We start from the raw sequence: 23,742 nt of genomic DNA, 5'->3' as shown, positions 1-23,742 counted from the left end.
AAATACATACTTCTTATAAAAATTAAATGGTACAATGTGTAAAATAACGTAAAATATCGAAAGGAGCAATTTTTGTTGTTCATTTTCTTTTCAAGCCTGTTACATTAGCAAACAGGAAAATCTAAGCGTCTTACAGAAAAAAAACAAACGTTCATGGTATGAATAGGCCGACATAAACGAAAAGCTCCGACAAACACACAAACGTAGAATTTAATGGCATCTTTTGGCAGCATATCGGTAAGATATGCTCGAAAATGGACAGTTTGCAATATCCGGTGACAGTGGCGACTGGTGGCACTTTGCAAGATGGTTTTTCCTCGTCAACCTCCTCTCACCGGTCACCAGTCAGCTGGGCTATTTTCATTCTACGCTCGGCTATTTGCTAGCTGGAGTAGTTTGTGGGACCACTAACGCTTGCTGAACCTACGCTTCCATTCGTCTGTTTATATTGCTATCTTCCTTTGGTGTACTTACTTTCGTTCAAACCCTTCTCTCCTCACGATGAACTCCTTCCAATGGATCCAGTCTGTCGCCGGCCAGTCCAGCGCCAGAGTGTTTTATCCTTCTTCGGCTTCATCCTTTGCAAACTGGCTTTTGCAACACGTCGAAAATTTCACACGGTGACCATTTTCTTTCGAGAGGTTAAGACATGTTTACTGTGGATATTGCTTGCCAACCAGCAGCAGTGGAAGAAGAAATGCAAAGGAATGGACAAAAAAACCTTTCGCCGAAATCGTTTTAATGTGTTTTCCATTCAAAGCTGTATCTTATGGCCATTATTATTGTTACCACCCGCGCTCTCTCCTACTCGCCAACTAGCAGGCTCTCTTCAATCCAAATGTTTTTGCTTTTACATTAACTGTACTTTAGTAAACTAGCTAGTTGGAAGATGACTGATTTAGTAAGATTTTGCATTAGTCTTGTTAAACGTTAAAACAAGATTGCTGGACGCGTTACTGAGATTGTCATTGCGATTTAAGCTAACATGGTATATGCTTTTGTTTAATGATCTCCATTGTATCAAGCTCTGACTGCCCAACTTAATTTATATAAATAATAGAAATACTTTCAGTATCTGTGATGTTAAAATGTATCTTTTTAGTTTATTTATTTTAGCTTGCATTTGCAAGAAATTGTACATAAAAGATATACCTAAATATTACAAATATCTATGACAATGATTATTTTACTACTTACTGTTATATTAGCCATTAGAATTAGGTGAAAAAAAACAGAATAATTGATATTTTCAAGTTTATTGAACGCTTTTCATCAATTAGAACTAGCATATTAATGTTAATGCTAGGCAACAATGCCGGAATCGTGGTTCAATATTCTCTCCTGAAAGTAGTATATGTGTGGTACTTTACATTACATCAATATCGGCTGTGTCCGTCTATCCGGAAACGAATCATTCGATCGATCGGATGCAGACGCATTTCGATGTCCGTTTGTAGTAAACACTAGCCTAAGGGATTTTATGTGATTTTTCCCTCACATCCGGCATCAAGCTACGGTGACGTTTCCGACGTGGCGTTACGCTGTTTTGGCGTACGTCATTGAAGGAACTTTTTCCCTTCCATTTCCATCAAGCCAGCTTCCGGGCGGCTGCTACTGTGTGGTTGTAGAGTTCGGTGCATTTAACGCATTCTATCCTAACAGGAGGCTTGCAGGAAAGAAACAATTACCGATTGATTATTCATACAGTAAAACATGAGCTAAAAAACAAAAAATCAAGATAAATGAACCGTAAAATAAAGCTGTAAACCAGTACAAATGTTGTGCACAAGAAGGGTTGCTTGGCGCCTGCCAACTACTCTTTTTAAAGTGTAGTTTCTTGCATTTCCATGAACCTGTCTAGTTCACATGAAACTATTCCTTTGGCTGGTGCTAAGATATTTCTTCGTCCAGCATGGAACTACTTCCATCTGTGTGGCCTAATATAAACCGAGCAATTTCATGGACGAACGGGCGAGATGCAATCGCGCCCGCCCTAAGGAGATGAACAGGAGGGAAAAAACACAAACTGCAAATAAAAACCCATTACAAAGCAGACAAGTCCTACTGAGCATCCGCCAGGCATCCAGCCAACCGAACGAAGCGGAAGCATTAATCGGACTTCCGGCGCACTGGCCGGCGTTCGAGTGAGCGATAACTTCCGGATGCACCGATGCGCAGAAGCAGTAGAATCGTTTTGCAGGGTGGTGGTGATTTTTAGTTTGCTATACTTTTTTCTTGTCGGTCGGGCTGTTTCCCATCACCCCGGTGCCCGAAGCGATTGCTTCTGTAAGGCTGGCTAGAGTCGCCATTTCGCCCGCCGAACGTTGTTGATCCTGGCGGGAATGAATAAAGAAAATGGTCAGTATATCCACCGTAGGACTAGCTTCTAGCATACCTGTCGCTGGTAGCCGGACTATCCTAGGGATGGAAAAACAAGATTAAAAAAATGTATATGTCGAATAAAGCTCTGAATGCTACTAATAAAGTTCTATGTAGGTTTCGAGAATGATTCTCTAAAATGTTAGAAGTTTTTTCGTTTATGGCTGTGCAAGAAAGTGTGTAAAAATGTTACTATGTTTCTTCACCTTTGCACATTTTAATTGGCATTTTGGGTGAGTGTGATAATTGTTTTCAACTGATGTTCGGATACGTGCAAGATATTTAGACGAATACTTTTCTTACTAAAGATGCTGCAAAACATGATTGTTTGCTATTTTATATTGATTTTTCTTTTGCATTTCTAGGTAAAGACTTTTACAAATAAATTGTTTGTTGGTGAATAATATTAGTCATCCTACTGTACTGCATCATTTTGACTTTTGTATACAACCATTACCACTTGTTCCTACCTTGTTTCAGGAATGTCGATAAATTCCTGCCGCTTGAACGTATATGTCCATGCTTCGTACATGCTCACCATTTCTTTTGCGGTTCTAATACAATGAATCTCTCTGCACGATATGTGCAAACAAATGTGACCCATGTGACCGTTTTCGGCACGGAGTCATACGGTTTGGTTGCGTCGTGCACGTTTGTGCTTTTTTACCGAGTTGAAATATACGAATTCCTATTTTTCCATTAAAAAAAGGTTCCTAAACCGCTGGAATTGAATGAAATATTTTGAGCCATTTTTTGAACGGGCAATAAACGTGGTCAAAAATCAAGAAAATGCATCTTTCGGAAGCGGTTCATGAAAGATCGCGCTTACAAATGCACGAGCAAGCTATACTACCGATATGGTACATGATGGTACCCAGCGCCGGAATGGTAGATCGTGTGAACTATACAAAAACACGGCTACCGTACGGACGCAGATAAAATAACTACCGAGCAGCCCGAATTTCCTTTACCTCAGGCGCACGGCTGGATGCTAAAACCGTGCACTAAAAATAACCCAGGTGGACAGGATTTGTGGGCAATATCGCTAGAGCTCCTCCCGGGTAGCTCGCACTAAATGCAACAAAAAAAAGGACAGCAGTTAAAATAGAGAGAAAAAAAAAAGAAAAAGCTACGAGCTGCATGCAGAATTTGCACATTTCCTCATAAATTTGCGATTTCCTTCTTTTCTGTTCGGAATTAATTTATCGTAAGTTTTTCGAATTAATTTACATAAAACAGTGCCGTCTACCGCTACTACTGCCGCTGCTGTTCTAGCTGCGGTCAGCAAGCGGTCTTTCAACGAAGGCAATAGGAAAAATGGTAAAAAGAAGAAAAAAAATCTTTATATTCCTTATATATGGCATAACGTTGGCGGAGCAGGGCAAAGAGACTACAGGTAGTGAGAGAGAGAGAGTAAAAATAATAATTCCATACCTTTATGCAGAACCGGCCCAGGTGGTTAAGAAAGATAGCAATAAAGAGAGACAAACAAAATAGAAATTACTTTTATCTTAAGCGCGTTTTAAAAACATGGAATATTTTTCCATTTAATTAAGAACAACTGCTAATCAAAATGCGTTTCTTTTGAAGCGTTATGCTCCCACTATTGATTTCGTGGCTTTCCTTTTGATCCATTCTTCAAGATTATTTCTCGGATTTAATTCAAACAAAACATTTATGCTATCCTCAAAAATCCTTCATGTTTGCAAAAAATGCCATATAGAAAATGTTCATGTTAGTAGAATTCTCAACTGCATGTTAAACAAAACTACAAATAAATGAATAAATGAATCTATGTCAATCCACTTCGCAAAATTGATGCTGATGATCAAAAGCGATCCTAGCAATTATCCTTCCCATATTAATACGTGTTTTAATCAACAATATCCTATGCTGGACTTATCTGAAACGATACGCTCAACCCGTGAAGCTGCACCCTTCATCGATTTTGTGTCTTTAGATTTGACGTACAATGTGGGTCGTTCCTTATCATCAATATCTGAGATGATGAGTTTTCGGATTATAGGCATAAGGGGGCATGGCAAAATGGGGCAAAAGCAAGCATCGACGATACCGCATTAAATCGATCAAGTATTAATATTCTATTTTTGTAAGCTTCTCGGATTTCCTTTCGCATTTCCATACGAACCCACACGCACCACACTGCTTTGCTACTCTCGGAGGTTCGGATTGGGGTTTAATCAATTTTCCCAGCTCCACGTAAGCATGCACCTGAACTATGGCTTGCTTATGCCCTCGGCACGATCAATTGCTTTGCTCCCCTCGAAGCCAAACGGCAGCAAACCTGGCGGCGGAGAAATAAAACAGGACACAGATTTACCGCTATTCACTGCTGGGTGGGACTCCCCGTGCATCAGGCGAACGTCTTTGAAAAGCGAAAGCGTATTAAAAGATGATTCTGCCCGATCTAAAGATGAAAATCATGTATTATCAAGATTATGCGCCGGTTCAGAGGGCTGCTGCTGCCGTTGCTACTGCGGCTGCTATTGATGCTACTGTTGCTGTGCACAGTAACCATAACGCACTTACGTACGCTTGTCTTCTTTTTCGGTTTCACTCACTCAGTGATTTTGGTGCTGACTCTGAGGGGGGGGGGGGGGGGGGGGGGGGGTGGATGGGCGCAATCTAGTTGTGGTATTTTTGCTGTACCTGTGCCCTGTCAAGCCGACGGTAAGTTCATGATCCCACATAATGGTTTTCCGTTTTGCTTCCTATGCAGCGTAGCAAGCATTAGTTCACCTTAAATGTCTTTTTTTTTCTACCTCTACTGCGCTCACTCGTTTCTACAACGATCACACGCAAGGTTTGGTCGAAGAAACTCCTTTCCGCTCTGTGTGGGTTACCCTCCGCCCTGTGGTGCTGCTTGTGCCACAGGTTAGAGCGTGATTCGTTTTCATCCAATTCCAGTCCTTACGCCATGAACCTCAACCGCAACTTCCGGCAAATTGTGGATAAAACTTTAGTCATAAGAAACCCACCTTCTTCACCCTCGATCACGCGCTGTCTGTCTGTAGGTGTGTGTGTGTGCATGTGGAGCTCACGACTGAACGGAACGCAACGAACGAACAAACGAACCACCGAACGAATGAAACAACGCCAAAATCCCAGCATCGTAAATCATCCTCTTCCCTTGCAACTAATCATAATTAATAAAAATAAGGAAATTCCTACTTCCTAATTTCATAATCCGCCTTATTCTTGTGCCAACTGCCATTAGGTGTTTCTGCCATCGGTAGGATAGATACAGGGTGAGAGGCGAAACTTCTTTGCAAGTTGTTTATTCATCATGGCGCGCCGCACGGTCTGGATAAGAAAGCCTTTGGACGGTACTTCGATTTCATTTTTCGAGGACGAAAAAACCATATATCACTTGACAGCAGCTTAGAAAACAAAGCAACTGACAACGGGATTCCGGTGGCAGTACTTAGGCAGTGTTTCGCCAGTACACATACGCCTGAGGTATGCTTTTGGAATTGCCAAATTAGCACTATTTCGGGGGAACATAAATTCGGCAATCATGCGCTGTGTTTTATTATTGTGAGGTACATGGTTTTTTATCGGACTTTATAATTTAATCGGTTTTTTGTGATTGAATTTAATTGTTATAATCTTTTTGATGATTTTTGAAATATTTACACCACGTGTAATTTTATATTTCTGAATTTTTGTTTCATTTTTCATAATGAGTATTTTATTTTACTATTGAAATGTGGTGTTTGTTACTGAATGTGTGTGAGCATTTTAATACCCTTTGTGAAACCCAAAATATGACTTCAAGCTAAAAAACGATTGAAATTCCACCTGACAAGATGTTGTTCGTGACGGTGAGCAATAGTGACAGCATGAATATGATAATTTTCGTTCATTAAACGATGTTAAGCGGTACCACGTGTGCCGCTCGTGCCTGTGCCCCCATGCAGCAACAGTGGATGCGGTTGAAGGATTTCTCAGCACCTCGCTTCCCTTTTGCGAACATTTGCATGAGCATGTTTGCGCAACTGTCCCCGTACCTCTAGATTGATTCACAAGACATGACGGCTTCACGAAGATACCGTGCCATCTTTACCTGTCAGTGGTCGCAATTGCAAAATAAGTAAGCCAACATCCGGATATGGTGTTGGTTGCTCAAACTAGACACGTGATTCCCAGACACTACATTCTTGTATGATGATGCGATGAGAGTTGTAATGTTTATGGTTTCACGCTTCGATAACCTGTCATCGTCTGTCACTCGAAAGCTACGAAACAAAATGCTTGAAAGGTTTTAGTCGGCATATAGCGACCCTGCAGCTTGATCATATGTCAGCTCAATATGGGCTGTAGCACTGAAAACTGGCAAAGCAACGGATATCAACCAGAAAAGTGCGAATTTATTACAGCAATATCACATGTTGCAAATTTGAATCGTAGTAACGAAAGAGTCGCTTGGCACTAAGCTTACGTTTGACGGAAATAATTTCGCGATATAATTTCATAGTTAAAGATAAAAGCAAATCCATCCATCATATTTTGAAACCCAAACATCGTTCCATGATCTAACAATTCCCCTGCGCTATAAAAATTATCTGTTAGCTTCCTTTTCTACACGCCCACCCAACCATCGTCGAGAAACCGTGGCGCTAATGCTTAAATATCCTGCTGTTCCAGCGCTTGCGAAAAATGTGCTACCATCACTGCTAGTAGTGCGTACCAAACCAACCGATTCTTACGACGCGATACGTGAATAAAATTTCATGCCCCGTGTGAATAACAATAAAAATGAAATTAATGACACATTAAGTTAAATTTAGCTATAATTTCCTCATTTAATATCATCGCCATTAAAAATATATTATGCAGAAACGATGAAAACCTGCAAAGTGAGCGGCTGGAACCTGCCAAAAGAAGTTTCTGGTTGGCGGTTTCGCGGTTTTCCCACATTTTTCCCAAAAACCCAATCCTCTGCATCCGGGATGGGAGGTGGGATCTTTTGCTATTATTTTTCTCCCAATGCGGAAAACTCTCCGCAAACTTTAGCCACTCTGTAAATTCCTAGGGTTCGTACTCGCGTGATATGGTTCACGAACGATGCTGCTCGTTTCTGTCGTTAGTATAGAAAAATGCGAATACGCTGTGGTTTGAGCTGCATGCGGCCCTTTCTTTCACCCGAGCAAGTTGTGGTTATAAACTAAAAAAGAGGAGTTTGAGTCAGCATCATACACGAAGCATGTCATTAAAACTCACTAATAATTGAATTAGATAATTTAAATGGCTCCTGTACGATGAATTGAAACGCTTAAAAATGGATAATAAATATTAAGAAGCATGAGAAATGGTTTGTAAACAGAATGCCGCAAACTGCTTAGACTTACACATACAATTTTTTATGATCTATTTTTTTAAACATTGAATACGCTAAGAGCATTTAATGCTCAATTTAAAATTTCTTTACCTGTTAGTGGTCGCATGCAAAATTTAATTTCAAGGCGCTCTAATCATTGTGTTTCAAAAAATTAATTTATTTTTTTTTGTATTTTCTACCATTACGCAAATGTGAAAATGTCAATTGTAATCATACGAAGTACTATCTCACGATGAAAATGGCCAATTTTGTTTCACACTCTTGTTGACGCTACTTGACTAAAGTGGTTAACACCAAAGTGCTTTAAAGTCTGCCCGAATCATTATTCTTTTTCATATTCGGATGAGTATAACAGAATACGGAAAAGGAAAACAAAAATGCAATGCTGTCTAACAACGTAAAAAACGTACAAAAATATCAACATTATTCCAGCGAATTGCTTTGATGTCGAATCCTTCTCATATCCTCTAGCTACTGTTTGATTCGAAGTCGGCATGCTCTTCGTCGTGAAATGTGCTATGAATAACCCTCTTTGCGGATGTTCATGTCCATAGACGAGCTCTTCTAGCTCGCTGTGATCATCCAATACATAAAAGATGTAAAAAGTAGAAACAATTCTCAACGAGCACTCGGAAATTTTATCCAATTAGTGAATAAGGGTTCCATTATAGTTCATTCGTTAGTGTAACATAAATTGTTTAATTTGTACCGAAATGAAAAAAAAAACTACAAAAATGTAATATTTGCTTTGATTAATTCAAAGCTTAAAGCTGTGTAATCCACATATTATGTTTATACTTTTATCCTACGCGTTGTTTATCGATTTTATAACGAGAGAAAGTTACTGCTACTCCTTTTCATGATACGATGCATCGCTATGGAATCATTCTGAGAGTAAGAAAGGAAAAAAGTATTATTTATGTACTTCGCACGTCAGAGCAACGTCAAATGCTTGTTTCCATTTGAGAATAGAATAAATCACATTAGGAGATAACAAAAGATACGCACCTTAAAAACCTTTTTCGCCCTGCTTACCCCTGGTTAGATCTGTTTACAAGCTAAAAAGTTGTACATGAAATTTGTACCACGCCATACGCCTACCAATATGCCTCCGGCGCATACGCAGTATATCTTCGTGTTTTCCACTGTAGACACCAATGGTAATTGCTTGTGTTCTGCATTCCCATCTTAGAAATCACTCTCAATAGAAGGAATGTTGCGCTAATTTTCGTAATTTTGTTTCAGAGTTTAACTGACACCAAACAATTATTTAAATGTTTCGCAAATATGTGTGTGTACTAAACATCCCAAGTACAAAATGCTTTATTTACTGTGATAATGAAAGTGAATTTTACTTACGATACATTTTGAAGAAGAGGAGGCATCAAATTCGTCTGAATCATCGATACAAAATGGCAGAATCAACAAATGTAGAACATTTTCTTCTTAAAAATTAAAAAAAAACTTAAAAATGTTCTGAACATTGTTAAACTTGAAAATGTTCTGATGAATAGTTCTATTAATGTTTTTTTTTTTTTTACTGGTTCTTACTTGTTCTTGCTCACCCTAATTTCTACACATATATGCGACATTTTCATCATGTGATAAATACCATAATTTTGCATGAAATGCTTTTTTTATATATCAACTTTATACTGCATTAAACATGTATCAAGAAAACAATTTAGATTTTTTAGTAAGAATAATAATTAGCTCACTAAGAACACAGTACTTAACAACAGTAAAAATATACAGGATTTTTCTTGATTGTTTCCCAAATACTTTCGAATAGCCCCTCAATGTTAGCACCATATACAGGTATGGTATACAGGTATTCCCATAGATATGCGGTACTTGATAAAAGTGAATTCTTATATGCGAGTTCTTTTATATTTTTCACTTTTTTTTAGCAAATTATACTGGTTTGATACATAAATTATATCAAACCAGTATAATTTGCTAAAAAAAGTGAAAAGCGTAAATGTAATTTAAAAAAACGATAAAAAATCGTTATTTTAAATCTGAAACACATCAAATAATTGATTTAATGGTTAAAACCACCCACTTCAGGCAAAACTATTTAACGATCCATCGGCAACACGTTTATTTTTAAGAAAACCGTTGTTCAATATTAAAATAAATATTAAAGGTCAATTCGATGGCACAATGGTGTTTTCCTTCAATCACGATAGCAGACACTATCGAAGTGGAGTCGTGAGGCAATCTGCTGATAACGATCGTGCCGAGCAGTCCCGATAGCACGTATATTCCCGATCGTGGTAAAAGTTACGATCTTTAGCCATTATTTCATTAATTCTCGAACATAGTGACTGAATTTTAGCTATAATATAATAACTTTGCTTAAGAAACGCTCACATTAATTGTACATTTGTTAGAAAGAAATAATTATTCTGATAACGTCTCAACAACCGTAGATAAGTGATATAACAAATTGTAATGCTATGTTGTATTTAATTTAAATAATTGTTTGATATTACAACCAACAAATGCTTTTAGAATGCATCGTAAAGCTTAATGTTTCTTTTCTATTTGATCTTTACTTCACAAAGAATTTATGATATCAAAAGCAACTAATTAAATATTGCGCATGAAAATAGCTTCAATCCTTATGATACAAAATTTTTACCGGTGCAGCGAAAAAGCAACGATTCATTCAACAGTTTTATCGCAAGCTTTTTTTCTCCAGAACCTCGTCCGAAGGTTCGAAGCCTTAGGCTCGTGCGAAGCCTAACATAGATTCTATACATAGCTTTGTATCGTTCATTGAATTTCAAACAACGTACTTAGCTGTATTTTTATCAACATCCATGTTTTGCCACCCACACCAAACCCATATTGTGACCTATCCATTATGATCACGGTTTCATTCACATTTTGTAAGTGCACAGGCCTTCTGTGGGTTGACTTTGCTATTGCGATGTTCATTTTGGTGTGTCTTTTCCAAAGGACCCTTCTCCGGAGCATAGGAGAAAGTATCTGTTTGGAAGCAACAGTATTCGTTATACACTCCTTAATTTATGCGTAATACTATTCGTCTGCCATTGAAAACGCTTCTAGATTTAACGTTTCCGTACTGCGATTGCTACTATTACTACAAATGTCGAGGATTGCAGTAAGTCAGCTGAACCACTCTATACTGTTGTGTTGAGTTGCAAATGTTTCATCCGAAATTCCACTGAGACTTACAGGAATGAGAAGCTCTTTTTAAATAGTTATTTCAGCAATGTTCATATCGCTAATTTTTTAAATGTGTGATTAAAGTCATGCATCAATTTTAGATTTTTTTATTAAAATTGTTAGCAATTATTTTTTTGTGACCAACCATGAAAATGTGTTTTGGTGTTATTATATTAATAGCTGATTCATATAATTTTTTGTTACTAGTTGCATTGCATTGATGACTATTTTAGTTTACGAACAGCGCAGTGCATTGAACTAAAAGTCACGCATTTATCAAAATAAAAATGCGCCATCCTTCGGATGCCTTCATCAGCACGGATCTTGAATGACAAGCATTGTGGTAAAGAGATTTGTTTCTTCCTACGAAGCTCAGAAGTTAGTTCTTTTTACCGGAAGAAAATATATAGGCTAGAACTGTGACAACGCTACCATTTCATCTCCCCAAAACGCAACGGGTGGCAGCTCTGTATCCCGTGTCGACGAATCAGAATTCCTGGAGGCCATCGCTTCCGACCGTTCATTTCGAAGAATGAATGATGGAATGTTTGGAGAAAATTAATATTTACGATATTTTGAATGAGATTCGATGGGACTTCCGCCACAGTCACTCGAGCTGCAGGTTTCATGTGCCGGAGCCTGAGGAGCGGCTAAAGGAAATCGACGCCTCTGCCAAAGGTTATTCCAGCTTAGTGGTGCCGTACGTTACTTACGATGGTTGGTGGAGATTTGTGTTTCTGTGTGTGAGTTTGTACGTGAGTTTGTATGATTTTTATCATGCTCTACCACATCCATAGACCTTCTGACCGCAATCATGCAAACCCTGCCTACTCGGCAGCGCAATATATTGAACCTCCTACCATGCACGTGCACCAACGTCTCTTCGTCATGTTTGCCGTCACCAGACCAGAGGCCACGAAGCGGTTGGATTTTTCCTGAAACGGGGCTGAGTTTTCCCGCAGGCAATTGACGTAATATGCAACGCGCTTTCGCCACGTTGCGCGGATTCATACATATTGCATGAGCATGAAAATTATATTTGCTCACTCGATACGTACCGAAGCAGTATGGTATGACCTGTCGTTTGGCATGATGTCTCTGTTAATTACGTGGGCGACGAAGGATGATGAGAGTTGCAATGGGAAATTAACGCTTATTTTACGGATGCGCCAGCATTCGCCAGATCACGACGGTGTCCAGACGTTCGAGAATGAATAATTTCGAAATGAAAGAAATGAAATTCTCTAGCATTCAACATAACTGTAGGGAATAGTGGACGTGATAGTTGACGTAATTTACTTTATTTTGTTTCAATTTGATCGGTTTACATACACGCTTTTCTTTTCCTCTTATGTTTTTATTTTGACCGAAGTAAGTTTACTAAACTATGAGAAATTCTTCATAAAAACACAAAGTTGATTCTTCTCACCGGATCACATATTCACAGCCTTAGACTTTGAAATTTGAATTAGCATTGAAGCATTTGCACACCAACATTTCAAAAATAAGTATCAAATAATAATCGACCTACCAATCTGTCTATCATCAGCGACTGTATGCGACCGTGACTGACTATGCTTATACCAATCATAGAAATTCAAGTTCAGAAAAAGTTTATGTTAGGTCTTGACCAACCTACAGTTATTATATTATTTACTAACTAAATATACTACAATTGCTTATATATAATTACCTACCTACTAAATTTACTATTTTTACTTACTAGATACTTGCTAAATTATCTAGAACAAAAAATTAAAAAGTAATGAAAATAAGAATGATTTTCCCACAGAATAAACCCTTAATAAATAAATAAGCTAAATAGTTAATAATTGGTATTTTAAACAATAGATTCGGCATGTACAACATGCTCTACAAGTGTAAGGTCTACTAATTTTCTCCTTAATATTTATTTCCTGTTTTTTCCTGTTACTTGTGTTCTAGTAGGTCATCAAACTGATATTTACTTATCACTATGCTTCCACTTGTCGTTAGATATTCTCATAAGATGGTTATGCGATTTCGCTTTGCAGGGTACACATAAGCAAACAGACAAACAAACAAACAAACATTGGGCGAAACAACAAATAGGTTGATGCTTTGGTTCAATTCCAAACACGTGCCATTGTGCCCACACACCAATCGGTTAGTTTTTCCGTTTAGTTGCATCGCCAAATTCATTACGACAGCGGGCAACTTTACACACGCCATGAAATATGCCATGACCATACGACGCCCGGAAAGCAAAATAAAAATCGGAAAAGAAGAATAAAAAAACAGCAAATAAACGAACGAACCCACCCGAACGCGTAGTGAGCTATACCCGTCTACCCAAAAGCAGCAACCACAAAGCTAATCTAAGTTTTATTAAATTTTACGGACCATCGCCTCTGATGGCAGCAATATTGGCAGACGAAACCAAGTGTACGCGCCTCGTTACGCCTCATAGAGTGATTTGCAGCGGCCAGAAAGCGCGCTGATTTGCCGGCAAAACCGCCGCCGGAGCGCCGGAGCACGTGGACGAATGTGAATCGATGGGTGGGTTTGTGTACACAATGGAGTGTGTGTGTGTGTTGCCTTGCTTTTCTCGACTGCCGTGGTACCGAAGGACGAGGGACAGCGTCGTTTGTGTACACAAAATATGCTTGAAAAAACATCATTATAATTTAAAATCGTTTTACTACCAAGCCAAACTTCCATGTTCCACGTGGGCAGCACTAGCGTGCGCGCGTTCTCTCGTGTGTGTAGATTGGTCTCGGCTTTTTTTTATTCTATCGTCACCATACTCGCTTCACCATCGTGCGGTGATGGCGGTAAAACCTACGTACATAAATTCCAGAACCAACATAAGCGATTCGCTCTTGCATTTTTCACAAGGCATCTCGATTCCCTTTCCCCGGAGCGACATTCCGTTCGTACGGAGGAATTCAATCACCTCCCTGGTACGGCTCATTGGGCAAGGGATAGAAGAGGACTTTTTCGATTAAATATTTGATCAAGTGTCGAGTTCAGCGTCGTGTCGTGTCGTCTCGATGACGTCGGTTATGATGGGCACACGAGCACGTAGTACAATCTTCCTTTTTCGAGTACAAACCAACCTTTCGCGGTCCTGACTGTGTTTGCTGGCATTGCGGGCGTATCAAGGAACTCGGCACAAGTTCCTGCATCGCACTTAATCCTAATAAAAAAAACAAGGATCATACCATGCAGCCAAGGGCACAGGGACCTGCAAACCACGTAAACATGCTCACATATATTGCAATCACTTGTCTTCACTCCGATTAGGGAACGAAATTTCTTTCCACGTATGCCACGTAAGGTTATTGGAAAAGGACGGAAACAAAATTTTCCTAACTTTCCCCGACTCGTTAGATTTTCGTTACCTTCGCATCCAAAGGATACGGTAGAGTGATGAATTCCCATCTCCATGTGTTGATTGTAACGAGGAACGTGTGCCGAACCCGTGCTTCGTTAGTAATTAAACGGAAAGTGCATGGAAAAGTGAGAAATAAAAATGAGTATGGAAAATCGCACACATGAACATCAACACTCGATCTCGCAAATCCGGAGAGTGAACGGTAGACTAATTCAATATTCATGAAGTTGGATTAGCTGACGAAGTTTTCCAATTATCCTTTCTTCAATGTCTGTACCTAACATTGATTCATGCGTACATAATAAAATGGCCGGGGGTTAACGATTCAATGATTTTTATTACGTAGAATTATTTAACATACTTTGATGAACAGTGGTTTATTCGATAGATACGTCGGCTCCTACTGAGTCGGACAGAATCGATTCCCGGCCAGACCGTTATCCCATAGTAGGGGCGGGGTATGAGGCTGCATGGAACTGGTAAGTCTCGGAAGCCCCTACAAGCCGGCATGACAGCGTAGATCGTTACGCCGAAAACAAGAAGAGTTATGGAAGAACGATTTATTTTATACTTAAATTGTGTTACATTTATATCACTTATTGTCTAGTAAATCGCAGCTTTAGCTGTTTTCACATATTATGTGAAGGGAAATTTAAAAATAAGAGGAACATTACGGAACTAGTTGTTTATCAAAACGTAGCGGAACGGAAAGTATGGGCTTGGTAGGTTCGGTTGAAGGTCCATATCATGGTCCAAGGGTCGAAAAAGTCTGACCCACGTGCCAGATGCAGTCTGTCACAACATTTGATCCATCCTGTGAAAGGATTTGCCTGAATTAATGTCGAACTCTTCCAACTTTGTTTATCATAATATTAATTGACGGACTAATAATCAGCTCGAACTTGAGGTTTTCCCGTATGTAACACTAACTTTGTTTCAATACGAAAATGAGATGACCATTCCAAAACGGAAACGAATATTCAAAAAAAAAAATCTGTTTGTTGTTTTTATAAGTACGACGATTATACACTGTTGGTTTTTACGAGTACAGCGATTGTCAAAGTTATTTTTCATAAGGAATCAAAACAGTTGTGTACCACAAAAAAAAAAAAAATATCGTAAAATATGCATACCTACATTCATAGGTGGGCAGATATTCCACTAGAAGAATTCAAAGTCTCAATAGGAAAAATTAAAAGAATGTTTTTCTAATTGAAAATTTGACTAGACATGTTTTGCGTATCTGATAGTTTTGAAGAAAATTAAATTTAAGGTAAATTTAGAGGTGGGTCTTCATTATCATCTTAGTTCTAACACGATTCAAATGCGAACAAAAAATGAGCAACAAATAATCTTTTAAACTAAACCCATACTAGATTACAACTTCAAAGAATTGAAGTAAAACTTCCTCGATATCGCTATCCACTTTTTTTTTCAAATTTCCATCCTACTCAATCAATCGTGAAAAATCGCGAAAACCTTTCTTCCGTTCGCGATTATTCCGTTTTACTGTTGCTGCTCTTCAATCTCACCACCAAAGCGAGCAGACGTTATAGTGGTAGGCAGAGCCAAACCATTTTTGGATCGTTTCAATTTTGCTTCCTTTCCGACACTGTTTACGAGCCGAGAAATGTTTATTACTGCATTTCTCCGCAAATTACTTCCTTCCATTGGAAATAAGCAATCAAATTTATTCATTTTTATGTTTTCAACCATCGTTCTATGCCATCCATTCCCGTTGCCAATCACAGCTATAGCGATATCGCCCATATTGATCCCGGGCCCTTTGGAACTCAGCAATAGGCAATCATGAAAAAAAACACAAACATACAGCCAATGTGAAATGAAAACCAAAGCCAACGAGCGTCGCGAAAGGTAGCAACCAAGAAAATGGTGCAATATTTCTTTTCCAAATATGCACGCGCAGAGGCGAAATGGTGCGAAATGTGGCAGAAATAAGTGCACCGTTTATTTTCATCGTCATCGGATCCATATCAGGGCTTCCTGTCCCTGTGTTCATCCCTTGCCATTGTTCTCCGCGTTGGCAGCGGAAGTGACGGATGTGCCGAACGTCGAAAGGCACTTTATGATTATGCGTAAATATGCTGCGATGCGTAAAACAAACTTGTGTTCAATGGTATCGATAATAGGTAGGTTTCAGTTGTACCAAGGGCGAGGAAGGTAAGTGAGAAAAGTTGATGATGATAATTTGGTTTGATGTTTGTTGATGTTGTAGATGGAAATCTAATAAATTGTTCTTATATAAATTGGTTCTTGTTAAAGCCTTTTTTTCTTACTTATAGCTTAAACGTTAAACATCAAGGTATTGCATACTATCATTTAGTCTGCCATGTATTTTATGTATGAAACCAAAATTAAAAAAAAAGTGTTTTCATGACACTTTACTATAAGGTGCTACTAAAGATACTTTTTCAGAATGTGGTTCTATTAAAACATGAAAGATTTTTCTTGCGAATTAATTATTAAAAAACATAATTTTATGATTTTTATATCTGATCCGGAATCACCTACTGATGTCATATATACAATACCAAACCAATTTAAAATTATTCTAAATGAAAACTGATTTTGCAGTCATAATGTGTTTTTCTTTTATTCAATTGGATCAATATTGTACTACATTTTACAAAATTGTTCCCAGAGCAGTGATCTAGTTAGTCTTACCATCTAGTACATATCCATTAACATGGCATTCATTTGTGCATGGACAAAAAAGGGTAGGACAAATTATTTATATTTTCTTCTCGGGCTGCAGTGGTGATGTAAGTGCGTGAATTTACAAAACAATACAAGGCACAGGTGTGCGTTCAAGAAACAAACAATTCTATGAAAAAAAAAACTCTGCAGCAAACAATAGCGTTTCCTCCTCTTTCGTTTGGTAGCTTTCACCCAGCAACGTAGCCATTGTGCGATTAGACTTATTCGGCAAATTTCACAGAAAATTTCCCATCCTGCAGATTAGCTGGCGTTATGCGCACCTCACTCACCGGTATTGTGGCACTACCGACACCAAGCTACATTCAACTGCAGCATCACTTCGTGCTGGGTTTATTTTTTTCTGCGCTTCTCGTTTCAATACCACCAAGGCGTCTGTTGCAATTCCGTGCCATGCGCCGAACTCATTACTGTTAATGCCTAGAGGTAATGAATCCTGACGGGTGTTGTGCTATCGGAAAACCCACCATATCCTGTGAGTGACACAACGCCCCAACCCTGACTCCGGCGGGCCTACCCGGGAGAATCATTCAATTGACAGCACGCTTGCGTTCACTGCACTCAGGTGCATTTTAATTTTCACCTAGATGCATCGGCTTGTAGCGCAGTTGTGCCTACCTTCCGCTCGTGCCTTTGCGACTTTCCCCCCTTTTAAACGTTGAACTAATCAACGAGGAGTGTTAAAGCGACACGAACAAAACGTCCTACATGTAATGCTTAGTGAGGATGGGAGGAGAAAAACAACAACAGACACTAACGGAGTCGAAAATGATGTGACCAGCCGGCTGGAAATTGAGGGTGGGTGGTAGAAGAAATGGGATAAAATATCACTGCAATAATGCAACGACGAAAAAAACCCAACAAACTCACAAACACGCACAAAAAAATCAACAAACAAAACATCACGAACATTGAGTAAACTGAGGATCTCATACCTTCCGTACGGCACGCGATTGTAAACAGGAAAAAAACAAACCAAAATGTAACAGAAATATAAAACAAGAAATTAAAATTCATCCCGTGCGGAGAAGGTACGACAGCATGGCTTGTGCTGGCGCGTGTCGGACTACCGAGAATGTAAATTTGCATTGGTATCAGCAGATGCATACGTTAGAAAAAAAATCGCTTTTCCCATTAACTTAAAAACACTTTAAATGTTTTCTATTCTAGCTTTCTCTTTTCGTTTCACAGCATCACAGGGATTTGTTGTGCTGCATCATCTGATATGGTATAAATGCAAACCATATGAGCGGATAGTTATTAATAAAGCGATGCATTGGGGTGTATTTTGGAATGCACTTTTTTATGGCTGGTGAATTTCATTATCGTAGCATTCAGTTTATGTAATCTGTATTGGGATAGGAGGTGGAATTTGTGATCATCATCGTCTCATTTTGTTATATTTTTGGATCTAATAATAATTTAATTATTGTACTCGTACAATGGTCATATGTCTTGGAATGTTTTTTTTTTGTAAAGATTTTTTGTTTGGAAATACAATAAAAATTTTCACGAAGAAACAGGATAACACACACTTCAAAGTACACACTTAATTTAAACACAAACATAATTTTAAACAACTGTCCACCCTAATGTATCTGATCGTTTGTGAAAAACAAGTTCCTTCCGTCAAGGTTTCACATTTTCATCGCTGCACTTTTTATGTCTCACGACGTGCAGTGTTCTTATCACGAAATTAAAATCAGCTGGTCTTTCCAGTAAGGCCCGACCATGATTTCTCCAGATTAATGAGCTCATGTACTCGATCCTCGACCACGGTTGCTATTACCTTACCAGCCAACATCATCTATCGTTTGAAACACTACAAGTTCGACTCGCGCATGCCACCAGGACCGATCAATGCAAGATATTCTTTCCAGAAAGTAAGTAGGTTGTCTATGCGTGTACGATGCGCTCCACTGGTCAGCGGACCCCTGTTTAAAATCATTTCACTCGCAAACTGGGCATAACGAATCATGCATCCCTTTGCTTTAGCAAAAAAATAACTAGCCTAAGAAAGGATATTCGGTGGATTTTCATCTCGATGTCAGTCTTTTCGCGACCCCGCGATGATGCTACACAACCTTCTTCCTTGAACTGTTCCGCCTCTATCAAAACGCAGGATCGTGTGAACACAATAGGTTTCCTCGTCTGCTCGCGCTTACGTATGAGGTTAGCTTAAGCTTCCTACTTTGAGGAGCAAGAAGCAAAAAAAAAAAAACAACCGCGTAACCTGATATCCGGTTACCCAGGCCTAAATTATATACGAGCTGGTCGTGCATATTTGAATAAAACGACCCTTATTTTTCGCGTTTCTTCGCGTGCTCGCGCAAAGGGGGAAAACTTTACGCATCTACGCAGCAGCGTCGTTGTGATGGAATCTCAAACCCTTGGATCATATTCTACGGCATCAGCGAAGCAAGACTAACGCAAGAGACGTGTTTGTCCTGGCGGGCGCATTACGATTGCGCGACCAGTTCTCGTATCCTTTCGGTACCGCGAGCTTCGGGGAAAAATAAATCACACAAAACCAGGCGTCCGAGGGCGTCTACACGGGGTCGGGTGTCCAGTTACTTACTCCCTTCCAGGTGTGCGCGCAGTGGTCCTCGCCTGTGAGGCCACCGAACTGCGAACGACCTTTCACTGGGCGCAGCAGTAAGTGCACCGGTTTCGTAAGAATGTCGCTAAGAAAAAAAAATACACGAAGGGACCGCACGGTCGCAGTCTCAGCAGCTTCCTTCCCGGCCGTCAAACACGAACAATGCCAGCCAGTGACGCTAATTGGCGCGTCCTAGATTTCCGGACCCAAATTATGCAATTAAACGTTCGCCGTTTCACTCGCAGTGTTTGATGTGCAGGGGAGAGCGGGTGTAGCAGAAACGAGAACCAGCTGCACTTTGATGCACGCTCGCCTGCTCCTCGACCGCTTGAATTCCGGTGCTTCCGGCGAGCATCGGTTGTTTCACGTGACGCAACCTTTTTCTCCGTACGGGGGAAATGAACTGAAATGTCAGAAACTGGTCAAAATGTCAAAACAATTTTCCTTTCCCGCTCTGCTTTCTTTTAATGGAAGTGGCTTTTAGTCGTTGCTCTGCCTATTAGATACGACTCTCACGGCGTGTAAGGTCGGTGGTTGGGTGAGAATGAACGGTTTGAACTATATTAGGTCAAATACGTTAAGCAAAGGCACTTGCATGGGAAAATTAATCCATTCGATTGGGAAAACATTTCAAACTATCGTCCTTATAACATGACTGAACATATACAACGGTAATGCAAAAAATGTTGCGTTTGTTTTTCTGTTTCGTTTTTTATTAGACAATACACATTATTCCCATCCCAAGTCTTGCCTTCCGTGTGTTTGAGGTCGTTCGTAATGCGCAATGCGCGTAATAAATAATCAACAATATCATACGCGGATTGTTACACGGACGGTACGGTTATTAATAAATTATCACTTTCACCACTTCCTAGGCATCTGTTGAAAGACAGATTTTGTAAGGATTCGCTTGGTGGTTCCCATATAGTAATGGGTAGCAGATACAAGGGACATTCAACAGCTACGATACGTACCATCAGTGGTCTAATTGAAATTTAAATTTCACTCATACTTGCAGACTTTGGTTTTCTTTGGTTCATGCAACTCGATAGCTACGTTCCGTGGATGTAAATCGATTGCTTTATCGTTAAGAAGAGTACCCGTTGGTGGCAAGCAGGGGATTTCTTGGTTAGAGGAAAAGATTTAGTGCAGTTAGTCGCCCCTTTTTTCTTGTGTGGTTTACGATTCTTTCGTATTTTTTTTTGCTTCTTTATCCTGCTCGTTTGCGAGTGCGTCGTCCTTCACACGTTCACCTTTTGGACGACCCCCGCCTGAAGTTTTCTGTACTAGCGTACTCAAACTTTCAAGATAGTTTCCACCGAAAGTTCCCGGGGATGGGCCCCGGAGACGATTTATGGATGGGTAAGTTTCGCTCATAATTCACTACACACACATATACACACACACATAAAGAGTGCGAGAAAGAGGGCACACGGCTTTGCGTAGGGCTTTGTTTGTTTAGTTCATCTTTTCTCGTACGCTGCGTGTCCCGGTGAATGGTGTCTGCATGTGTTTTCTAGCTTCTTCTGCTCTTAAACCCATCGCGACACCACGATCGCGTTTTTCGCGCAAAAGGGTCTTTTATTTATGGGTGCCAGTTTTGTCCAAGATGGCTCACGCGACGCGAAAGAAAATGACTTTTCTATTGGGTCTTCCCTTTCCACGGGTAGATCGCTAAAAACAATAATAGCTTCTAAGGTGCCAATTGCACGGGATAGCGAGGCAGAATGGATAAGGAGGATGTAGGGGGTAGAGAGAAAGGAACTTTTGCTTTTTTTTACATTACATCCTTGCAACGCAATGCCTTCATGATGTGATTAAAAAGACGCTAGTGTAGAAATAAATTAATTGTCCCCTTTCTATGCACCCTTGGCAGAATAACGATCGTTTACAACAACAAAAAATATTATAATTCGCATAACTCGAGGTTCTTCAAAAAAATCATTCTGTACGACATTTACGGTTTGTTTATAGGTTTCATAGGACAAAAAATGACTTCAAAATAGTGGCCATTAATTCGTTCAGCTGATTTGGTAAGGCTTCAGATGCACATTGTCGATAAAAAGTAAAGCAACGATGTATAATTTGTATTCATGAATTGTAATTCGCTTTTTGTTTCATTTTTTCCATAATGTATAAGCACTGTTCAATGTAAATAACAAATATCAAAATTTGATTTGAGTGTCTGTATGTACACATAATTATGTAAGAAGTGTAAAATAGGTTTATTTTAGTGCATGTGTCCCTTTCCTACTTCCGATAGTTATTTGTAAGCGATACCATTAGCCTTGCCGGATGTCGATTTGTGTCTCATTCCCGGAAATGAGGCCTATTTCCTACGAGTATGTTTCCTTAGGGTAGACTAAAGATCGATGCATCACATTACTTGACCGGATGGAAAGGAAACATTCATGAAGAATAAAATTATCTTTCTAAGTGCTTGTATACAATAAATTTACTTAATTTCATGTTAGATAACTATTTTAGTTACGACCCAATAAATCCTCTTTATTTATCCTATTCATTCATATGTATTTGCTTAAATAGTGTACTTCACTTTTAAAAACTTCCCTTTTAAATACACTTTTGTTGTATTCTGTAATGTATTTAATGCTTCTACTGATACTTTACTTAAAGGATCAATAAATATCTTATTTTTACAGTACTTTCGTAATAGTGGAGTATATATTAAACGTTTAATGTATATCTTAATAAATCGGTGTATCTTGAAACTTTTTTAAACTCTACATCCTGGCTTGGCATTCCTGTCATGGTCAACAATTTAATCTTACTTGTTTGCTTGTGTTACCCACTAGTTATTCACTCTCAGAAGATGATAAATTACCGTCAAAGTGATAAATTTACTTTCCCACCGCAACTGCTTCCCCATCATTGCTCGTTACCATGCACCCAAATGAAGAATGTGTCACCAGTCCGATACGCGTCCTCAATATCGGGGCGGCCAGCGGTTAAGATGTGGTTGATTTGTTCCAGTCACATCCCAGCTCTACCGCTCGCTCCCTACGTCTCCACAATCGATCAGCGTCCCGAGGATGGTGGGGATCATTAATTAATACTTTCAGGTGTGAACGACCACTAGCGCTCGGTGCAGCTGCAGTGCGTACCGTACTAGGTGTTGTATGCTTGAAAAAGAAGAAGCTGGAGTTGTCCAAATGGTAAGCACAGCCACATCCTCCATAATCTAGAATTAATAACTCCGTTTCGTTATGTGCTGCACTGAGCGTTCCCGAGCTCCCAAGAAAACAGAATGGGAAAGAAGAAAAAATCCACGTTTTATTACCAAAGGCGTTGAAAGTAATATTGATGTTATTCGAATGAATCATATTCCATCCGTCTTTTGCCATACGGTTGTTCACAAGCGATGAGCGATGGGTGAAGATTAACTATCGAGCAGTATTGAAGTAGATTCCATAACGACATGGGCTCACTTATGCTGCCGTCATCCCTATCGCACAAGAATGAGCCGATTTGGATTCTGGGTGTAGTGATGTTGGACAATCTTTGGGTTAAAAATCGATCTTGATGACTAGTCATTAAAATTTAATGTATTTTTATGTTTCTTTCAATATATGTATTCTATTTTACAATTTATACAATTGTTAGATCAATGAGATGTTTCGCGATGAATGAAAAAAGGTAAAAATATTACTGATAAATTAAATTAAATAAATAAATATAAATAAAATATTACAATAAAAAAGATAAAAATCCACTTGTAAAAATATCTTTTTTGAAATTTCACTGTCAGCCCTTTGCAAATATCAAAACTTCCCTTGCACTGCTAACGATAAATCCGCATACCTGTGATCATTTCCGAATAATATGTGAAGAAAGAGAGAATGAGAGAGAGAGAGAGAGAGAGAGAGAGAGAGAGATGAAAGAGTGCTGCCATGTTCATTTAATGTGCTGCGCACTTAGGGCCCTCGTCATGTATACCATGTACACTTCACAAGATTCCGACAGGTCGGGTGGAATACATTCCTTAGCTTGTTTTGATCTACGATCGCGTCCAACTTCAAAATGCGCTAAATCGCCAAGCTCCTTTAACACCTCAATGTGTTTCGTTTTCTT

At 39.2% G+C, this 23,742-nt stretch overlaps 1 long non-coding RNA gene across 1 annotated transcript in view; it reads right to left on the bottom strand.

Annotated features, from left to right (window-relative positions):
• Window positions 1–1,185: 1,185 nt before the first annotated feature.
• LOC121597531 overlaps window positions 1,186–23,742 on the bottom strand; it is a 29,202-nt gene continuing 6,645 nt past the window's right edge. Inside the window, exons 2-3 of the long non-coding RNA XR_006005425.1 lie at window positions 2,396–2,418; window positions 1,186–2,333 (exon numbers count right to left, since the gene is read on the bottom strand). This is a non-coding gene — a long non-coding RNA (uncharacterized LOC121597531). The remainder of the gene's footprint in view (window positions 2,334–2,395; window positions 2,419–23,742) is intronic.

This window comes from Anopheles merus, chromosome 3R, assembly GCF_017562075.2.
Source record: "Anopheles merus strain MAF chromosome 3R, AmerM5.1, whole genome shotgun sequence".
NCBI lineage: Eukaryota > Metazoa > Arthropoda > Insecta > Diptera > Culicidae > Anopheles > Anopheles merus.
This window is presented reverse-complemented; position numbering and strand designations above follow the sequence as displayed.